Source organism: Pan paniscus, chromosome 5 (genome assembly GCF_029289425.2).
Source record: "Pan paniscus chromosome 5, NHGRI_mPanPan1-v2.0_pri, whole genome shotgun sequence".
Classification (NCBI taxonomy): Eukaryota; Metazoa; Chordata; class Mammalia; order Primates; family Hominidae; genus Pan; species Pan paniscus.
In genome coordinates this window covers 40,960,000-40,975,529 of record NC_073254.2, presented here as the reverse complement: position 1 = coordinate 40,975,529, position 15,530 = coordinate 40,960,000, and the positions used below count along the sequence as shown (strand labels likewise).

The 15,530-nt window shown below is 42.8% G+C and overlaps 5 non-coding genes and 1 pseudogene across 5 annotated transcripts; 4 read left to right on the top strand and 2 right to left on the bottom strand.

Moving 5' to 3' along the window:
• Positions 1-382: 382 nt before the first annotated feature.
• On the bottom strand, positions 383-464 carry TRNAS-AGA (transfer RNA serine (anticodon AGA)). The gene has a single exon. It is a non-coding gene; the product is annotated as a tRNA-Ser (tRNA).
• Positions 465-5,177: 4,713 nt separating this feature from the next.
• On the bottom strand, positions 5,178-5,250 carry TRNAR-UCG (transfer RNA arginine (anticodon UCG)). The gene has a single exon. It is a non-coding gene; the product is annotated as a tRNA-Arg (tRNA).
• Positions 5,251-5,766: 516 nt separating this feature from the next.
• On the top strand, positions 5,767-6,845 carry LOC100984807 (histone H3.3 type 1-like; annotated as a pseudogene).
• Positions 6,846-8,864: 2,019 nt separating this feature from the next.
• TRNAW-CCA (transfer RNA tryptophan (anticodon CCA)) lies at positions 8,865-8,936 on the top strand. Its single transcript has one exon. It is a non-coding gene; the product is annotated as a tRNA-Trp (tRNA).
• Positions 8,937-14,834: 5,898 nt separating this feature from the next.
• On the top strand, positions 14,835-14,906 carry TRNAM-CAU (transfer RNA methionine (anticodon CAU)). Its single transcript has one exon. It is a non-coding gene; the product is annotated as a tRNA-Met (tRNA).
• Positions 14,907-15,352: 446 nt separating this feature from the next.
• Positions 15,353-15,434, top strand: TRNAS-UGA (transfer RNA serine (anticodon UGA)). The gene has a single exon. It is a non-coding gene; the product is annotated as a tRNA-Ser (tRNA).
• The last annotated feature ends 96 nt before the right edge of the window (positions 15,435-15,530 follow it).

Sequence of the window (15,530 nt, the reverse complement as noted above, 5' to 3'; positions counted from 1 at the left end):
ACTCATGAAGTATGATTCCTTCGTGGGTAATGAGAAATCCATCCTTGTGCACAATGATTCCTTCCTGAACAATGAAATATCCATTATGATGTAACTTGTAAAAGATCAGAGATAAGGTTTACTTTGGGCAATGAGAAATCCATTTTGAGGACCTCTGAGACATAAATTGAAATTGTCCTGCCCTGAATCCCCAAGAAATCCATTTTGATGTTAACTTGTAAAAGATCGAAAGCCTTTTTACATGTGAAATATCGATCGGTCGGATGAAACCTGCTTGAAGATGCAAATTTTGATGTTAACTTGTAAAAGATCGAAAGCCTTTTTACATGTGAAATATCGATCGGTCAGATGAAACCTGCTTGAAGATGCAAAAGCCCACTACCGTAGTCGGCAGGATTCGAACCTGCGCGGGGAGACCCCAATGGATTTCTAGTCCATCGCCTTAACCACTCGGCCACGACTACAGGTACTAAAAAGTCTCATTAAATGTCTTACATGTTTCCATACATCACATATTGTACTCCTTTTATTAGGGATATAATAATAGCTGAATTCGTATCTTAAGAATAAAACTTGGAAGCAATCAACAAACTTCAAATTCAGGCACATACATGATACGCTAAGAATGTTCTTTGGGTCTTTTTTATAATGCAAATCAGGAATATGTTTCAACAACTTTTACAATTCTCATATTTTTGCCTAGTAAGAAAATTATCCTCAGGCCGGGCGCGGTGGCTCACGCCTGTAATCCCAGCACTTTGGAAGGCCAAGGCGGGCAGATCATGAGGTCAGGAGTTTGAAACTGCCCAACATGGCGAAACCCCGTCTGTACTAAAAATACAAAAAAATTAGCCAAGGTGGTGTTGCACGCCTGTAATCTCAGCTACTCGGGAGACTGAGGCAGGAGAATCGCTTGAACCCAGGAGGCGGAGTTTACAGTGAGCCGAGATCGCGCCATTGCACTCCAGCCAGGGCGACAGAGCAAGACTCCGTCTCGGGGGTAAAAAAAAAAAATAAAAAATAGATTAAAAAAATAAAAAAGAAAGAAAATTATCCTCAGTAAATAACACTGATGTTCCACAGAGATCCCCTATATTTTCTGACAAAGTCCAGTGCCTGCGATATACTAACGGCTCAACAAATGTCAGTACAATTGTAACTATCATTGTAAAACCCCAGAATCTAGATTCATCAAAATGTTCTGCAGTGAAGATAGGCTTCTGTCTTTTCATAAAGCTCAGAATATTTTAACCAGCTGAAAGAACATTTCTGAAAGAAACTAGAAAGTAAAAAATATTTTTGCTGGTCAAATCCTCTTTCGTTTATGGGGCCTTCTCTCACAAGGGGAAGAACAACTGCATCTGATATTCTGTGAATAGTTTGAAATTATATTCAAAGACCACTTCCAAAGGAAGAGCAGAACCCCAGGTTCTAAAACTGCACTACCATTACCACAATACTATGCGTGTGTGTGTGTGTATTAGTGAGCAAGTCAGGGATTCTGTATTTCATCAATGGCCCAACTCTATGAACAGAAGAAGGGTAAGGAATGATTGATGAACTACTGCTCATGTGCGGATGGATTGAAAATCGTCTCTACTCCAGATCTCTCTCCTCTGGGCTCCAGAATATACAGTTGTCCTATTTTTTTTTTTCTTGTATGTCCATGGGCATCTCAAAAGCAATGCAACCCCAAAGGAACGTTCCATCATTTTCCTCAAACTTGAATTTCCTCCAACAATCCAAATTTTTGATGAGATACCAAAACCGAAGACTGGCTACCAAGACCGAAGACTCCCCTTGTCCTTTTACGTCTCTCTGATTCCCTTCCCAGCAGGCCCTCAATTCAACCTTCTAATTAGCTCTCAAATCTGGCTCTTCTTCCCCAGCCCTCAGACCACCTTTTTTTTGTTTGTTTTTTTTGACGGAGTCTCGCTCTGTCATCCAGGCTGGAGTGCAGTGGCACGATCTTGGCTCACTGCAACCTCCGCCTCCCGGGTTCAAGCAATTCTCTTGCCTCAGCCTCTCTAGTAGCTGGGATTACAGGTGTGCGTGCCACCATGCCCAGCTACTCGGACCACTTTTTAAAATGAGGTACTTAGTTTAGGTACTTAGAAGTACTCATGAGAAACTTCTCATTAAGTTATTGCAACAACTTCTTAGTCTTTTGGCCTCCAGTTCCTGATCCCTTAAATAATATATTCATTTCTTCATTCTTCCAAAAATTTTATTTTTTTAGAATAAAAATAAGCACTTTGAATATGGGTAGTGAGACAGAGAATTGCCTATTTTTTTCAAATTCTTTTTATGTGAAATAGCAAAAGCCAAGCACTTTGCTAGGTACTGCTCATTCAATGGAGAGCGAGATTTCTAAAGGATTACAGAAGTTAACAATGAAACAACTGAGTACAAGTGAGAAGTGCAGCCCTAACACAGTAAGTAGCCCACAGAAAGAGTTCTGGATCTCAACCACAAAGGTTTTAGGTGGTTGCCTGGAGGATCACTTAGACTCCAAGCTTCACGAAGAAAGGTTCCAGTTTTACCTTCTTTACCTCTGAGTCCTCCATAGGTGCTTAATTAAGTATTTTTGGAATGAATTATACTTAAGCTCAGATCTGGATCTGAAGGATGTGTTAAAATGAGACAAATTGGTGTGGGGTGAGAAAACGGGGTAGGGTAGTGTTCCAAACCTAAACCTCAAGGAATATGGGATAAACTGAAGAAAGTTCCCTCTAGTTGAAACATTGCTTTTTGGAGGGGTACTGGGAAGGGCACTGATGAGAGATAACACCGGAAATGTAGTTGAGGGCAGATTATGTAGGTAAAGCTAAGTTAGCACTAACCCAGAATGTGTTTCTGACTGTGTCCCTTACCTCCTTTAATGCCTTTAAGGTACCCTGTGGCCTAGCGAGAAGATCGCAGATGACATGGGAGGCCTTCATCTTCTGCATCTGTCCGACCTTTTCAGCTCCTCTTCTGGTCACTCTGTCAAGGGGGCCTGGAACTCCTGAGAAGTGAAAGGACCAGCCCTATCTCGGATGGTGCGGGTTTCTTCACCCTGACCTCTGCCGTGTTTGCTTGGAGCCCCAGAGCTCATCCTTCAAGGCCTTTTTAAAAATAGCACAGCCTCTGTCAAGCCTTCTTGAAAAATTAAATTTTTTATTGTAAAAACTTTCAAACATATAAAGAATGTGAAAGAATAGGCAATTATCTGTATACTCATCACCCACATTCAATAATTGACATTTTGCCGTCTTAGCCTCATCTACCTATTTCTACTGAATCATATGAAACTCACTTGCAGACATTATGATATAGAACACCAAAATCCATAAACATGTGTCGCCTAAACATGCGTCTTTTATTTAACTACAATATCATGAACAAAACTAAAACAATCGAGCAATTCTTTAAAAATATCTCATATCTGGTTGGGTGCAGTGGCTCACGCCTGTAACGTTTTGGAATGCTGACGCGGGATTTCGTGACCCCAGGGTTTGAGAGCACCTGTAACAAAACAAGCCCTTCTCTTGTGCCTCTGTACAAAACAGATTTTAAAAAATCAGCCTGGCCTGGTGGCGCGCTCCCGTAATCCCAGCTACTCCGGAATTTTAGGCGGGAGGATGGCTTGAGCTCAGGAGTTCAAGGTTACAGTGATGACGCCACTGCATTCCAGCCTGGGCGACGGAAAGAAACTCTAAATAAGTGACTAAAAACATCTGAGTATTTATTTATCTAATATATTTTTAGAGTCAGTTTTTATGTTTCCTATTCTTTCACATTAGAACAGTTCCCCAGCTTTTTCTTTTTATTGTTATTTCCTCATGACATCTTTTAATCTTCCCCTCCCTCCCTCCCTTCTTCCCTTCCTCCCTTCCTCCCTTCCTCCCTTCCTTCCCCCAGCCTGGGAAACACAGGGAGATCCGGTCTCTACAAAAAACAGAAAAATAATTAGCCAGGCATGGTGGTGTGTGCCTGTGGTCCCAGCTACTCGGGAGGCTGAGGTGAGGATCACCTGATCACCGGAAGTCGAGGCTGCAGTGAGCCGTGATTTCACCACTGCACTCCAGCCCTGGGCGACAGAGCGAGACCCTGTCTCAAAACAAAGCAAACAAAACAAAATAAGCAAAAAAGTCTAATTGTCTCATAGAATGTCCTACATTCTGGATTTGTCTCATTATTTCCTTATGGCATCTTTTAATTTATTTTTGTTCCTTTTAAATTAGAAGATAAATCTAAATGATTGCTTTTGTGATTAATTTGAGTGATTAGATTTAGGTTAAACATTTTTGCCCAGACGCTGTTCTTTACACTGTACTAACTTCACATCAGAAGGCACTTGTAGGGATATCCTGCTGATGGTGAAGACCGAGTGGTGCCCCCCAAGGTTCTTTATTTCTCTCTTTGCAATTGACAAGTAGTTTTAGGGTGGCACTTAACACCATGAGCATATGTTATTTCCCAACCACCTTTTCCTAACGGTTTTAATTAAGGTCGTTAAGCTCGTTCGTTGCTTTGGTCTATTATTTTTCTAAGGGTTGCAAATGGTGATTCTTCTAATTCTACCAGTCTTCTGTATTTGTTAGAAGATACTTTTGTCAAACGTGTGGACCTCTTTTCTGCCTTCCTTCGTACCCCAGTCTTTCTAAGAGGTTCCCGTGGGAGCTTCACATTACCCCTGTCGTAATAGCCTTAAAACTCACGTAGGTTGGCGCTAAATTGTAATTGGGTCTGACGTGCTTTATGGTCTAGAGTGCATTCTACAGCCTGTAAGGTCTGTAAATGGTTCTCACACTCGAGTGTGCAAACGAACCACTTGGATAGCTTGGTTAAAACCCAGAATCCTAGAGCCTACACACAGCGATTCTGGGTAGGTCAAGTGTAGTGCGGACTAGCAAGGGAGGTCGGCCTCGAAAAGTTGTCATTTTTAAGAAGCTCCCAGGTTATGTTACTGGTTCAGGGACTGGACCAAATTTTGAGTAGCGCAGGCCCAGAAGATGGACTGTATGGCATTATGGTGGAGAGAGGATAAACAGACTAAGTACAGAGCAAAGGCAAGGGATGTGAAGGAAGGGATCTACAATGAAGATAACTTAGTGAAGTAAATGGAAAGAAGTACATTTCTGCTTACCAGCTTTGAGGAAGGAAAATAACAGCAGAGTAGTCAGTATCTCAAATAACCACGGAGGGATTCGAACCCTCAATCTTCTGATCCGAAGTCAGACGCCTTATCCATTAGGCCACGTGGTCCCGGGTTACGAATGAGAACAATTTTTTGATAGAAAATAATCTCCTCCCTATGAGCTGTAAATGTACTAAGTATAGTGAAATGATTGTTGTAAACCAAGGAATTTCCCACCCCTGAAAAAAACTTACAGCCTGGTTGGGGAAAGACGAAGTTTAATCTAATGGTAAAAAAAATCTAATGGCCGGGCGCGGTGGCTCACGCCTGTAATCCCAGCACTTTGGGAGGCCGAGGCAGGCGAATCACGAGGTCGGGAGTTCGAGACGAGTCTGGCCAAAACAGAGAAACCCCCGTCTCTACTAAAAATACAAAAATTAGCTGGGCGTGGTGGCGGGCGCCTGCGTGCCGCTGCACTCCAGACTCCAGCCGGGGCTACAGTGCGAGACTCTGTCAAAAAAAAAAAAAAAAAAAAACTGCAATTGTGTTCGTAGCCGCCGCCGTCTTGCCGTCGCTCTCCAACGCCAGCCCAGCGCCGCCTCTCACTCGCCGAGCTCCAGCCAAAGGAGAAGCAGGGTAAGTAAGGAGGTCTCTATACCACGGCTCGTAGAAAGCCGACTGCCCGCAAATCGACCGGCAAATCGACCGGTGGCAAAGCACCCGGGAAGCAACTGGCTACAAAAGCCTCTCGCAAGAGTGCGCCCACTACTGGAGGGGTGAAGAAACCTCATCGTTACAGGCCTGGTACTGTGGCACTCCGTGAAATTAGACGTTATCAGAAGTCCGCTGAACTTCTGATTCGCAAACTTCCCTTCCAGCGTCTGGTGCGAGAAATTGCTCAGGACTTTTAAAACAGATCTGCGCTTCCAGAGAGCAGCTATAGATGCTTTGCAAGTGAGGCCTATCCGGTTGGCCTTTTTGAAGACACCAACCTGTGGGCTATCCATGCCAAACGTGTAACAATTATGCCAAAAGACATCCAGCTAGCACGCCGCATACGTGGAGAACGTGCTTAAGAATCCACCATGATGGGAAAAATTTCATTAAAAAAAATTATCTTCTTCCTGTTATTGGTAGTTCTGAACGTTATTTTTTTTCCCATGGGGTCAAAAGGTACCTAGGTATATGATTGCGAGTGGAAAAATAGGGGACAGAAATCAGGTATTGGCAGTTTTTCCATTTTCATTTGGGTGTGAATTTTTAATATAAATGCGGAAACGTACAGCCTTAATGCAAGTTAAAATGTTTCAGTGAACAAGTTTCAGCGGTTCAACTTTATAATAATTATAAATAAATCTGTTAAAGTTTTCTGGACAATGCCAGCATTTGTTTTTTTTTTTAAAACAAGTAAATTTCTTATTGACGGAAACTAAATGGTGTTGTAGCATCTTTATCATTCATTCACTATACTTTTCTGAGATTTCATCCATTCACTATACTTTTCTGAGTTGTCCTATATGGAAATACATGTTTTTAATGTTGTCTGTCTTCTGTGCTGTTCCTGTAAGTTTGCTATTAAAATATATTAAACTATATTAAAAAACTGTGAAATTTCAACTAGATAACTGCCAAGGGCAGGAATATGGTACTTCAATAACTACTGATCGAGTGCTTTATCTTTTGATTGGCAGAGAGAAAGGCCACGATGAGAAAGGAATGTTTGAGTTGAGAGCTGGAGAGGCAAAGGTAGAACCAGACTGCTTTCCACAAGCAGGGAACCACCGCTGCCTTACGATGCTTCCAGGTAAAGATCGAGGGTTAAACACAAGAATTTACTTTTGCATACTCCGCAGATCTCACTCAAACAGCACTAAAATATACATCCAAATAGGGAGAGGAGATAACAGAAACAAAATTTTGTCATCTGGAAAGCTGATTGAGGAGTCGCTGATTTTGAGAGCCCTGAGAAAGCTAAATCCTAAACCAGGAGTGGGAAAAGCAAAGAGACAGTAGATGTTCACCATGGAGCCCCCATTCCTATCCCTTTTCCCTATGCCAGGTTCGGATATTGTCAGTACAGCTTCGTCTGGAAACTACCTGTGTGAAATGAATTTAGCCTTCCTCCAACCCCCTTAAATTCATATGTGGAAGCCCTAATCTCTAGTACTTCAGAATGTGACAGTATTTCATCTGCAAAATGGAGAAATGAATGAAATAATGTTTATAAATAAAGGGAAAAAGAATGTGACAGTATTTGGAGATAGGGTCTTTAAAGGGGGTAATTAAGGTATTTTGAGATCATGAAAGTAGGGCCCAAATCATAAGGGCTGGTGTCCTTATAAGAAGAGATTAGAACACGGACACACAGAGAAAAAATCATTTAAAGGCAGAGGGAGAAGATAGTCACCTGCAAGCCAACAAAAAAGGCCTCAGGGGAGAAAAAAAAAATCAAACAGACAAGTACTTTGATCTCGGACTTCTAGTCTCCAGAACTGTGAGAAAATGATTTTTGTCTAAGCCACCCAGTCTGTAGTATTTGTTACAGGAGCACAGTTAACTAATACACTGTCCTTCCTCCATCTTAGAAGGCTGGACTTTTCTTTTTTTTTCTTTCTCTCTCTCTTTCTTTTTCTTTTTCTTTTTTTTTTTTTTTTGAGACGGAGTTTCGCTCTTATTGCCCAGGCTGGAGTGCGGTGGTGCGATTTCGGTTCACCGCAACCCCTGCCTCCCGGGTTCAAGCGATTCTCTTGCCTCAGCCTCCCGAGTAGCCGGGATTACAGGCATGCGCCACCAAGCCCGGCTAATTTCGTATTTTTAGTAGAGACGGGGTTTCTCCATATTGGTCAGGCTGGTCTTGAACTCCCGACCTCAGGTGATCCGCCCTCCTCGGCCTCCCAGAGCCAACGCGCCCGGCCTTATTTTCTTGAAAGAGCAAAATATCGAGTTTCTAGGCTGGAACAGTGATTCTCAAACTTTTTCCTACATCCCAATCTCCTGGAAGGCTAGTTAAAACAGACTGGTGGGCCCCACGCCCAGTTTCTGATTCAGTAGGTGTGGGGTTCCCTTTTTCCTAGGTTCCCTGCTGCTTCCGACCGTGAGGCACTTCTTGAGAATAGCTAGGCTGGAGGAAGTTAATCCATGGGGCTAGTGGAAAACGGTGAGTTCAGTAAATGTTAACGGATTCTTTGGGGTTATTGTTGTGAATTGAATGGCTTGTGTACACAATAGAGACCAGAGGGCCCGCGAATTTGGACTGAGAAGTGAACGTTTAGGCAAGAGATATTATTTATGTTAGGCTTTCGAATCCCATTAGGTTGAGGATGGGGCGGGTGTGCGGATAGGTTTGAGTGAAGTAAGTGCTAGCTAGGCCAGGTCTTGCGGGGCAGTGCAATGCTGGAATTCTCTTCCTGAAGAGGGAGTAGTCTAGCGCATTTACAGAAAGTAGTAGTACAAACTTCATAACCGTTCTTATTACTGTTTCACTGCTAATCTAAACCCAACACATAGACACTTTTTCTCGAAACAGAGAAATTCGAGAAATAGAAAGATTGAACTTGAGAAACAACTGTTTTTCATATATGGAGCATTTATTTGGGTTTGGGGTTAATATTTAATCCGGCCACTCCCTTATTTTTCTCAAAAAAGCCTTAGCAAAACTGTGAAAAGAGATCAAATCAAATAATAAATTGGGAGGAGGATAAGATTAGATACTTATCTTAAAAGGAAAAGGGAGGGTTTCTGTGACCTCGTGGCGCAACGGTAGCGCGTCTGACTCCAGATCAGAAGGTTGCGTGTTCAAATCACGTCGGGGTCATGGGTGGTTGCGTTTTGGAAGGGGGCAAAAGTATCTGTACTGAGATATTTAGTCAGTCAACCCGGGAAAAAGAACTCAAGACCTTGACATAAAGGACGCGTTTTGTTTTCTGCATTCACAGATAAGTGAGATCTGTCTCTTTTGCCCTTGGCTTGCTGTTATGACTCTAAAATGAAGAATTCCCCTCGTGGACAGTCTATCTTTGGCCACCTCTTTAAAGGGAGATTAAACGCTCTCTTCTGGCATTAGATAACTTTTCCTACACATAAACCCCTAAACATTGGCGCTTTTTCCATGCTCATGCCCTGCCCTCTTTGCTTCCTGACTCTTCCTTTGCTTATCTGCCTGCAACACTTCATGCCTTCTTCTCAGTTTCATCCCCACTCGACCTGGAGTCAGGAACTTGGAGCCATCCTGGACATTACCTCTTCTTCGCTTCTGAAAGGAGTCCCAAGTTGTGCTGAGTTTTACCTCCTCGTATTTCATATCCCGTTTATCCACTTCTCTCAATTATTACAATGGCCTATTTGCTTCCATCTTTTCTTTCTTGCCAAGGATATTGACATAAATCTTTTTTTTTTTTTTTGAGACGGAGTCTCACTTTGTCACCCAGGCTTGGGGTGCAGTGGTGGGATCTTGGCTCACTGCAACCTCTGCCTCCCAGGTTCAAGCAATCCTCCAGCCTCAGCCTCCCGAGTAGCTGGGACTACAGGCATGCGCCACCACGCCCAGTTAATTTTTGTATTTTTAGTAGAGACAGGGTTTCTCTATGTTGGCCAGGCTGGTCTCGAACTCCTGACCTCAGGTGATCTGCCTGCCTCGGCCTCCCAAAGTGCTGGGAGTACAGGTGTGAGCTACCATGTCCTGCCCACTTGTCATTTTTTTTTTTTTTAACAAGCAAGCACTTTCTATTTTACTGTATTCCTAAAAGGTGTATAATTAGAGTTCTGTTAAAGTTCTATACTGTTATTGCACAGTAATTATTTTCTTGCTCCAGATTTCACTGTTAGTAATCATATTAGTTTGCTAGGGTTGCCATAACAAATACCATAGACTGGGAGGCTTAAATGAGAGAAATTTATTTGCTCACACTGATGCTAATGACAGAAATCTAACATGACTGACTGACTCCATCTTGCTTCTCACCTCACAGGCTAAACTGTTTTTTTGCTGATTCTAGAGCAGAGGCCAAGATAATTACAAGAGGAATTCAGTTTACAGATAAACTTTGAGGCAGGAAAACTGACCTCCACCTTCTTTTGTGGAGATTGAAGCTGCATTCACAAGAACAGGTAAGAATTATGGTAGGGTCCTGAACTTTGCTAAAGAATAAGCATAGACAATAACGTGCCACTGCTTAGCTTGTTTTTCTGTAAGTTTTTTACTGCCCCACAGTCACTAACTGGGGGTTGCATGATTTATAACTTCCCGGCGGAGAGCGGTGGCTCATGCCTGCAATCCCTGCACTTTGGGAGGCAGAGGTGGGTGGATCACCTAAGGTCAGGAGTTCGAGACCAACCTGGCCAACATGATGAAACCCTGTCTCTACTAAAAATACAAAAAAATTAACCCGGCGTGGTGGCGCCTGTAATCCCAGCTACTCGGGAGGCCTGAGGCAGGAGAATCATTTGAACCTGGGAGGCAGAGGTTGCAGTGAGCTGAGACCATGCCACTGCACTTCAGCCTGGGCAACAAGAGTGAAACTCCGTCTCAAAAAATAAAAACAAAACGAAAACGTGGCATTTGAGACATTTCTGAGATTTAGCTTTTCAGCAGATCAAGAGATGCCACTTGATCCTGAAACCCCTGCACCCAGTACAGATTTTAATCCATACAATATTCCAATAAAGAAGAGTAGAGCATGAAATGAATTCAACTTAAATTTGCGCAGAAGTGACTGAGCATTTTGGTCTTATCGCCCAGGCTGGAGTGCAATGGCGCAATCCCACTCATTGCAACCTCCACCTCCCAGGTTCAAGGGATTCTCCTGCCTCAGCCTCCTGAGTAGCTGGGATTACAGCCACCTGCTACCATGCCTGGCTAATTTTTGTATTTTTAGTAGAGACGGGTTTTCACCATGTTGGCCAGGCTGGTCTCGATCTCCTGACTTCAGGTGATCCGCCCACCTCGGCCTCCCAATGTGCTGTGATTACAGGCATGAGCCACCGCGCCCAGCTTGTCACTGAGCATTTTAAAGGCAAAATGAAGGAACAGAAAAGGGGGTGAGCAGGGCTCAGTGGAGTGAAAAGTTACAAAAATCAGAAAGAGATTAGTTCATATGAAACCCATCTACATTTGCTAACTGGTGCTTACAGAAGTTAAGCTCCTACCTTCCCACAGAAGTGGGAGACAGGGGCTTTATCTTCAGGTGTTGTTGGGAACAACAGTGCATTCTTTTGGCAGTCTTGAATTTTCTCAGGAAGGCACTTTAAGGGGGACTAAAGTCATCCTAGGGATGTGGTCTTAGAAACTATGTTAGTGTCTTTAGTCTTTAAAGGTCAAGGTTGAGGCCTAGTTGAGAAGAATGTACAGTGGAGCCTGGCTAGAGTTTGGTCAAGGAGAGAATCGTTTTCATTTGACATAGCAGACATAGTGCGGCAGGCCAGGTCTCCCTAATGGCTGAACAGGCAGGCCTCCATGACAACGGTTTTAGCACTGACTGAGTGGTTAAGTTAAATATTAAAAGCAAAAAAAAAAAAAAAAAAAAAAAGCCAGTGCCCTTATACAAAGGCTGGAATGTAACCAAAGCCCACCAAGGGTATGTCTTTAAATGCATGCACACTTACATGTAGACATGCAGATTAGAAGGTATATAAGCTCTGGAAAACTTTGTGATTTTGAGTTGGTCTGGCCTTAATTTCCAGGCCTTCTTTGTGTACCCCGTTACAAAAATAAACTCCTGGCCAGGCACGGTGGCTCACGCCTGTAATCCCTGCACTTCGGGAGGTCGAGGTGGTCATATCACCTGAGGTCAGGAGTTTGAGACCAGCCTGGCCAACGTGGTGAAACCCCATTTCTACTAAAAATATAAAAATTAGCCGGGCGCGGTGGCACCCACCTGTAATCCTAGCTACTCGGGAGGCTGAGACATGAGAATCACTTGAACCCGGGAGGTGGAGGTTGCAGTGAGACAAGATCGTGCCACTGCACTCTAGCCCGGGTGACAGAGCAAGACTCAGTCTCAAAAAAAAAAAAAAAAAAAAAAGAAAGAAAGAAAGAAAAAAGAAACTCCCTTATTTCCCAGTTCATCTGCATCTCATTATTGGGCCGCAAGAATAAGCAGCCTGACCCTCGGTTTGATCGGGGAGCAATAGTAGCAGTATTATTCAGTTACAGAAGTGAAAAATAATAAGAAACTCAGAACACTAACAGGAGAGAATTGGTTAAATAAATTTATTATTTATAATAGGGCAGAATATTATGTAGCCCTTAACGTGATATTGAAGAATATCTGATATAGAAAGATGCTTAAGACACTTGAAATAGACAAATGATGTATTAAGCAATTAATTGCCATGTGTGATTATAGATTAGTCAGATTATACAGTATAAGCCGTATGGCTAATGATTATACGACAATAATAAGAGTAAATATTTCTGGGTGTGGGATTAGACATTATTTTAATTTGCTTGCTTTTTGCTGACTTGTATTTCTAAAATATTTTAAGATGAAAAGTTTTTCTTTGAAAAAAGAAAATATACAAATTATGTTTAAAAAATTGCTGCACATATACTCTGTGCCAGCTCCATAGAAAGACACATCACACAGAGTTTTTGCTCTGGAGGAAATAGTAGTCCAGTGGAAAAGACAGACAATATCAACTCATAATAAAGAAAAAGGATGAAATTTACAAGGATAAGCCTATGCTTGACCCAGATATAGTGCATTGATATAAGAGTGATGGCCTCTGACTGGATAATGTGAGTGCCAAGAGTGCAGAATGTGGGATTTAGGGGGGAAATCACAGACTATCTACACCAAAGCAGGATTTTGGACTATTATGAGAGTTATCTATGATTTTAAAAAAGAGTGAGAGGACAGAGAAAAGAACCTATATACTGATCTACAAACTAGGTAGACGTAGTTTTGTTTGTTTTCATATATGACAGATAAAACTTAGATTACTCTGTATCAGGAAAGATGCACTGGATAGTTCAACTGTAATTGTTGAGTTTTTGCAACACGATGCAGAGTTAACACGTAGAAGTCACCTTTTAAAAATAACCTTGGGCAATTCATCAGCTGATCTTGAACTCCTGGCCTCAGAGGATCCTCCTGGCCTCAAGGGATCCTCCTGCCTCGGCCTCCCAAACTGCTGGGATTACAGGTATGAGCCACGGCCCAATTTACTGTCTATATTAACATGACTTTACTATTCCACTATTTTCATCAACATACCTTTACCATTCCCAGAGACCTTTGCCCAGGAAGCTAAAGTTGCAAATAAATTTTATTTATTCTAGGACCCTATTGTTTATTCCAGGAAGTTCTTGAAACACATATTAACTTCTTAATAGAAGGCCTTGGCCAGGCGCGGTGGCTCACGCCTGTAATCCCAGCACTTTGGGAGGCCGAGGCGTGTGGATCATCTGAGGTCAGGCCAACATGGTGAAACCCCGTGTCTACTAAAAATACAAAAAATTAGCCAGGCGTGGTGGTGGGCGCCTGTAATCCCAGCTACTCAGGAGGCTAAGGCAGGAGAATTGCTTGAACCCGGGAGGCGGAGATTGCAGTAAACAGAGATCGCGCCACTGCTCTCCAGTCTGGGCGACAGAGCGAGACTCCGTCAAAAAAAAAAGCCATAACTGAGGCTTCCAGTTAACAGCCAAGTGAATGAGCTTAATTTCCTTCCTGAAACTCAAATTTTCTCCCTTCCCTTCCCTCCCCTCTCCTCCCTCCTTTGTCACCCAGGCTGGAGTGCATTTGATGGGCCATCTCGGCCCACTGCAACCTTCTCCTCCCGGGTTCAAGTGATTCTTGTGCCTCAGCCTCCCGAGTAGCTGGGATTACAGGCGCGTGCCACCACGCCCGGCTAATTTTTGTATTTTTAGTAGAGACAGGGTGTCACCGTGTTGGCCAGGCTGGTCTCGAACTCCTGACTTCAAGCTATCCACCCGCCTCGGCCTCCCAAAATGCTGGGATTACAGGCTTGAGTCTTTTTCACTTTGAAAGTCTCCAAGGGTCACGTATCAGCAGACTTTCTGCTTACTTCTACGTTCAAACGTTCTGAAAAATATTCTTACGTATTTACTTACTTCTATGTTCAAACGTTTACTCAGAATATTTAGACATAATATTTGATTGGATTTTTAAAACATTATAGACAGAGAACATACATTGTCACTTTTTTTAAGGGAGATATGATGATAGATGTAAAAGAAAACAAATCCATGTGACTACGTTTAGCACCGGTGGTTATTCTCACCTGCCGCGCGGAGGTCTAGGTTCTGTTGCCTCCTCGCTGCAACTGTAATTTTTTTTTCCCTGTGAACATTTTCGATGAAAATCTCAAGTAAAAAATGTTTGGAAGTAATAACGACTCCCTCCGGTATCCAGGAATGGCTGAAATTTGCCCAAGCATTTATAATTTCACCTTTATAAATTATGCCAATTAGCCTGCACTTTGTTTTCCCATAACTCGAAACATGCTTCCGTTTTAGAGAACTTCAACCTCAGCTGATTCGAATTTATCGAGGAAGAATTCTAAACCGCTGGTGTTTGGAAGTGGCGTGCAGCCCCATATGGATGGCCAGTGTGCACTTCTCATTCTCCAGGATAATTTGGCAAACGACAACAAATCATTTAAAATTAGGAAGATGCCGAAAATTGTAGCCTCTAATACATACTTGACAAGAGTAATGCTGAAACAGCAGAGTGGCGGAACGGACTGTCGAAACAGCAGAGTGGCGCAGCGGAAGCGTGCTGGGCCCATAACCCAGAGGTCGATGGATCGAAACCATCCTCTGCTATATGGCCGCATATATTTTACTTGAAGACTAGGACCCCACAGAAAAGGGGTTTTAAAGTAGGCGTACTAAACGTCAGCGGACCTGACCCGTGTAAGAATCCACAAGGTATCCTGGTGGAAATGCGCATTTGTAGGCTTCAATATCTGTAATCCTACTAATTAGGTGTGGAGAGCTTTCAGCCAGTTTCGTAGGTTTGGAGACCATTTAGGGGTTGGCGTGTGGCCCCCTCGTAAAGTCTTTCGTACTTCCTACATCAGACAAGTCTTGCAATTTGCAATATCCCTTTTAGCCAATATCTAAATCTTTAAAATTTTGATTTTGTTTTTTAACCAGGATGAGAGACATTCCAGAGTTGTTACCTTGTCAAAATAAACAAATTTAAAGATGTCTGTGAAAAGAAACATATATTCCTCATGGGAATATATCCAGGTCGTTGAAGGAGGTACGTAGTCGTGGCCGAGTGGTTAAGGCGATGGACTTGAAATCCATTGGGGTCTCCCCGCGCAGGTTCGAATCCTGCCGACTACGGCGTGCTTTTTTTACTCTCAGGTAGAGGAAATCCGGTGCACTACCTGTGCAATCACACAGAATAACATGGAGTAGTACTTTTTATTTTCCTGTTAT